General features: G+C 40.7%; 1 protein-coding gene across 1 annotated transcript in view; it reads left to right on the plus strand.

Annotated features, from left to right (window-relative positions):
- The window catches only part of znf341 (zinc finger protein 341), a 21,063-nt gene that overhangs the window by 5,492 nt on the left and 9,018 nt on the right, over positions 1-6,553 (plus strand). The window lies entirely within an intron of this gene.

Consider the following 6,553-nt stretch of genomic DNA (forward strand, 5'->3'; position numbering starts at 1 on the left):
AATTACTTTTTAACATTATACTCAAAGGGTCAGTAAATATCACCCGGGGGCCGGATTTGGCCCGCGGGCCGCCAATTGAATAGCCCTGCTATACACAAACTTAAGCACATCACTGCAGTGCTGCTGTTCCGCTGATCTACCATCAGCGGAACATGTTACCTGACATCTTCATACTGTCTAATTATTATTTCTGTATACATTTTCTTAAACCTAAATATGTTCATAAAGATTTCCACAGTTTAACACCAACTACATAGATGCACATCTGCGTTAAAGTAGTCTGTGCAAACCAAGGCTTAAAGTTACATTTCCTTCTTTGTTGCTCATGCTCTGACTTTAAAACAAAAATATTTTTGTATATTTTTTGTTAGTATTTAGCTTTTTGCATAACTGAAGAAGTCTTTAATTAAATGAATCTTTAAATTTTAACAGCCTTGACTCAATAAAAAGTGTGTTCTCAAGGATGTGTATTATGCAGAATTCTCCCAGCTTTATTTCTCTAGTGTAAATAAAGGTTTCAAATTACTCCTATATGAATGTGGACCCCACATTTGCAGTTACATACAGTAGGTTAACTCAAAATACATTGTCACATTGATACCCATAATCCTCTCTTCCTCCAGGCATCAAACCCTACAAGTGTCTGTTCTGTCAGAAGGCGTTCAGCCGCAGGGCCCACATGCTGGAGCACCAGCAGTCCCACACTGACAACTACCGCTTCAGATGCTCCACCTGCAGCAAAGGCTTCACCCGGCACAGCTACTACAGAGACCACAAGTGTCCCGTGGCGGGTTACGTGCCAGGAAGTGATGGAGGGACGGGAGAGGGGGAGGAGGGCATAGGGATGGAGATGTCGGAGGAGAACGACGGAGAGGATGACGGGGGAGGAAGCACAAACGGGGGAGACGATGGGGAGAAGGATGACAGCTCGGAGGAGGAGCAGGTGGAAACACATGGGGAGGAGGAGGAGGAAGAGGAAGAGGAGGAGGGGGGGACTGACGAGGGGTGTCAGGCTGCAATGACTATCTCCACCATGGAAGGGCAGGAGGAAAGAGAAGAGGAGGATGATGGGATGGAACACGGGGCACTGGAGCAGATTCAGAGCAATGACCAAAACTGTCTGCGGCAGCCATGTTTGTAGTTTTAAACATTATTTTTTTAACATGGACCAAACCAAGCTATTCATGATTTTAAATAAGTCTGAGAATTTGTTTCATTATTTGTTTTAAATTAAAACGTTATTTACACTATACAAACTGCTTTTACTGAACTGTAAAGAAAGGACAGTATGTAACCTGGTAGATCTTTATTTGCCAAAAATAACCAGAGGACCATTGTTTTGTACCTGTGTATAGCAGTTTGTGCAAGTTAAGCCACAGATATATTTTTTTTTAATCCATCAAATAGTAATTTATTTGAATTTGTCTAAGTATCAATGTTCTTGCACTTTGAGTAAAAATACTCCCTGGTACTCGTACCGTTAAACATGATCTGTTTGACGTTCAGTTTGTTTAACTTATGGGTGTATCCACTTTCCTTCAGTCTTTCTTGATGTTCTACTTTAGTTGGGGATATTTTAGATTTCTGAAAAAAGCTGATGGGAGACCATCAGGGGCAGTATTGAAAGGTTAAATTAGTAATGTAGACACTATCAGGCTGTGCTGCTGCTGGAATTCCCCACATGTTGTGAGAAAAATGAAAACATGGTGAAAAACTGTTATTAATCTGACAAAGAAAAAATAGACACAAAATACAACACTTGAGGTCATGGGCGGTTCTAGGTGGGGCCAACAGGGGCCAGTGCCCCTGTAACACGGAGCTTGGACCCCCCTGTGGCCCCCCCCCAAAAGAATAAATCTATGACAATGCAATTCGTGTAAAGTACTAAGTAACTGTGCTGTAACGTGGGCCAAAGTTAAAATAACATTACATTTCATGAATGTTATTTAATCATAAAAGTTGAAAGTAAGTTACTGAAACAAATGTTGTGACTAAAAATAATTTAAATAAATAAGATAAAAACAGAGGTTTGGCTGCTTAAATAATGTATTGTTACCCCAAATGTATTTGTATGTTCTGTATCTTGGGCCAAAGTAATAATTAAAAAAAAGAGACAAACTCTGTTACTAAATCAAACACCAAAAATGTATTTTATGTTTTACTTTATACTAAACTAAACATTTAAAATCTCCTTCCAGCATTAAATGATTGCCCCCCCCCCATTCCCCCAGTCTAGAACTGCCATTGCTTAAGTGTCACCTACTGTATAATGCTATTTTTAGGCAGTAGCATAGGTCTCAGATATATAAAAAAATATAAAAAACATGTCTATGAAGTGTTTTGGTCAGAAAACCAAACAGATCACCCATTCTAGCCATGCCTCATATCCTGTTACAAAAGTGCTGATTCTGGGTATAAAGCGTCTTTGTTTTTTTTACTGAAAAAAATAAGAGGGGGCGGAGTTTATGTCTACGTCTAAAATGCTGCGGTGATGAGAAACAAGGATTATTAGATCAAGGATTATTTCTGAAACAGTATGGAGCTCAAAGGCTTTCTCTCTTGCCGGTTTACCAGAAGGTGAGTTCCTTTTTATATCCTGCTTCTTACACATGCTCTCTTCAGTACAGCTTAGCTCTGAGTGTTAGCGATGCTTGCTAATGTAAACAAAGACCATTACGTCCAAAACACGTCGGGAATTGTTTCTGATACAGCGATGTTTCGTGGGACCACGTCATATCGCATGGCAAATCTGGATCAGCTCCGTTGTACCCCCGTTTTTAGAGATTTGCGCACGGAGGAAAAGAGAGGGTTTTATTTTCTGACACCGTATGGATCTATCTATCACCAGCTTATGTTAGTATTAAATATACAATGTATTCTGGTGACTATCAAAATAAAGACATTGTATAGTGTTCATAACAGTATATTTATTTAATAAATGATACATTAACAATACAATAATATTACGAAAAAACCCTAAATCTAAATACATATATAATCTAAAATAGATGCATTTGATTTAAAAATAACAAATATAATTCAAAATGTAAATAGCAACAAAGAAATTGTAAAAAAAAAATGTAAAGTATTTTTTTTCTTTTTCTTGTTAATAGCCATTATCTTCTCTGTTATGTATCTTCCGGTCTTTGCCAATCTGGCCAGCCTTTCTTGGTCCTCCACGTCTTTCTCGTACAGCCACTACTTGAAGCAAACTGAAAATAAATGAAAAGATCAGAGTATCAAATATTGTCTAAAAATGTACGGTACTACTACTTTTATCGATACCGCTCCTTTAACAGTACTCTAAGTGGTTATTTTGAAAAAAAGAAGGTAAATGAACTAAACATATTGTGAACAAAATTAACATTGCTTTTTATTTAAATTAAATAAATGTGACGTTGTGCGATTGCGTTGCCAGGCAACAGCTTCGGTTCATGTTAATTTACAAACTTTTCAACTAGAACCGTAGTTATATTTAAAAACATTTTAGAAGGCCTCACGAAACACTTTAATGTGAATGAATGTGTGTATAACAAAATACATCCGTCATTAACAATACCGGAAACAGACGTAGGCAAGATCCTCAGCTCGGGGATTCGATGGTTTAGCCGCAATGCACGTTGGGAAATGGTGTTTATGCGATGTGAAATCCGAAAACGTTTTTTAAAAAATAAAATAATACTTTATTCCGAGTGTGCTTGCTTTTCTCTTTGAAAGTGAAGGATTATTTGAATTATTTGAAGTATTAAAGTAACATGTTATGGCAGGAAAGTTAAATCTGGTATATTCATTTTANAAATCCGAAAACGTTTTTTAAAAATAAAATACTTTATTCCGAGTGTGCTTGCTTTTCTCTTTGAAAGTCATCACATAATGGCATTGTAATACACGGTTCGGCTGCATAAAATATTCCATATCTGCCGTAGTTCTCTATTTATAGAGCCCTGATGAGAAGACTTCTAGACCAGGGGTCGGCAACCTTTTTGATATGAAGTGCCATTTAAAAGAAAAATTGTTATCAGCGTGCCGACGATCGAGAATTATCAACGGGGGGGGGGATTGAGGAGCTTGACGCTCGTGAACTATCAGCAGGAGGGAGCCTCTCTGGAAGCAGTGTGTGGACCTGTCAGTGCAACTTACATGATGCCGAATTTAACATACACATTTAAATAATTGGTTTAAACGGCATAATAATAAGGACGATCGTCCGTTCTGTGATTCTCCAGAGCACACATGTTATGATATTAGGGTCATGCAGAGTGAGATGAGATCGCTGTCCCTTTAAGAGAGAGAGGGGTGTGTGTGTGTGTGTGTGTGTGTNTCCTTCTGGGCCTGGCTCCAGAAGGGGACCCCGGGCTTCCTCCGGGCCGGGTCTCCTCACTTCGTGTGTCGTCTTTCATGAGGTCTTGTGAACCAATCTTAGTCTGGCCCTTTGCCTGAGACCAATTTGCCATGGGAGACCCTACCAGGAACACAAGGTTCCAGACAACACAGCCCCCAGGTTCATCAGGGCACACAAACCTCTTTACCACGGTAAGGTGCTGGTTCTTCAGAGAGCTAAAGAGTTTTTAAAGAAAATCACATTTTTTATTCACGCAATGTCATATGAATTTCAATAAAACGTCACTTAAATGCATAACAGAAACATAACGTTAATGCTGGTACAGCAACTATTTTTGTGTGCATTGAAAAATATTTGTGTCATTTGCATAATATTCACCATGAAAATTGGTGAATACTTCTGTGTGGATTTATAAATATTGAGAGAGGTTTGACTCCATAGTTGTCGGGACATTTAGAGCCATTTGCTAGCTGTTAGCATTCTTTAATGTTAGCTTTTACCTTCTGACGATTGTATTTTTGCTTCAAAATTAATAAAAGCGATTCTCTTCCTGAAATATGATGAAAGTATCAAAAATAAGTACCTTTTCAGAAAATATGTGTTGCAAAAAACCAAACATTTGTGTAGAAATTCCATTGGCTTTCTGTCAAGGAAACCAGCGTGATGCTAACTTCCAAACTGGACTACAGAAATACATCATCCCTGCTACACTCTTTATCATAAAACAGTTTCTGATCCAGCATCAGATTAGCAGCTCCAGCTCTCACTATAAACACACTCTTGATTACAGAACCATCAGGGGAGATGGAGGAGAGTGCTACTGAGGCTCATGCTGATCCGGAGGTCAGCCGAGGGCACGCCGCGCAGAACGGCCACCTTCAGGTCCAGATGCAGACCACCAACCAGGACCCACAGTGCCAAGCCCAGACCGTCCTGGTGATAGACAGCTCCTACCAGTGCCAGTTCTGCGCCAAAAAGTTCCAGACCTACTTCCAGCTGAAGTCACACATGACCCAGCACAAAGGCGAGCAGGTGAGTCTGCGATTGCTCCCTTTTTATCTCATGGGATTATCTGACAGTAGAGTGCACAGTGTCTTGCATCAATACATTACCACACAATTGGTTTTGACAAGAAATATGAACAATGAGGTACATAGAGTTGTGCAGGAATGAGTTAGCATTTAGCACTTATATAGCACGCCTCCAAGTCATTGTGTTTTTAATGATTTCTTTAGATGCCTGAAATAAGGTATGTGGTTAAGATAAGCTCAAAGATCCCATGTCATGCTTTTCTGGTTATTACCCGTCCCCTTGTGTGTTATGTAGCTTTTTATGCATGTAAACGGTCTGCAGAGTCACAAACCCTCAAAGTACACCCTGTAGCGAGTAAAACTCTAACACAGAAAAGACCTGTCTATGCTGCCCCAGAACGCCTCGTTGGAGATTTTTCTTTTTCCATTGTTTTCTTCTTATAATTTAGTAAGTACAGTGACATATTGGGTATAGTGACGTAACGTCTCCTCCCATACACACACTCAATCTTTTCTCAACTGCAGCTCCGCAGATTTATCAGCCTAAACTCAGCCTGAGACGGCGAGACGCGGTGGGGCTCGGCCTGGGCTCGTTCTGAGCACACACGCAGACTCACAGCCAGGCTGCAGGTGTGTGTGTGTGTGTGTGCTCAGAACGAGCCCAGGCCGAGCCCCACCGCGTCTCGCCGTCTCAGGCTGAGTTTAGGNTGTGTGTGTGTGTGTGTGTGTGTGTGTTTCCCTAGACAGAGTTATTTTGGTCGTGCGCTGATGACAGGTGTCAACTTTTATCTGACCACAGGCTGAGAGAACTGTGTGACAAAGTGAAAAAAATGTGATAGAAAACAGTGTCCCATGCTGGGTTATCTGAATGTGTGAATGCTAGTGTGTGTGTGTGTGTGTGCGTGTGCGTGTGCGTGCGTGCGTGCGTGTGTGCAAACATGTGAAGCTGATGGGACAGGACAGCATGACGTGGGGTGAAGCTGTGGTCATTCTAACGGACACACAGGGCTTGCAGCTGTGTCATGTGGGTCGTAACGCACACTGACCAAGATAAACTAACACCTGATTTCCTTTGTGTGTGTGTGTGTGTGTGTGTGTGTGTGTAGAACGCAGACTCTTTTACCCTGAATCCTGCAGACCTGGAGGATGGAAAGGGTAAATGCCCATATGACCCTGCCAA

The sequence above is a fragment of the Notothenia coriiceps genome, unplaced genomic scaffold (genome assembly GCF_000735185.1).
Source record: "Notothenia coriiceps isolate Sejong01 unplaced genomic scaffold, NC01 NC01_scaffold00000339, whole genome shotgun sequence".
Classification (NCBI taxonomy): Eukaryota; Metazoa; Chordata; class Actinopteri; order Perciformes; family Nototheniidae; genus Notothenia; species Notothenia coriiceps.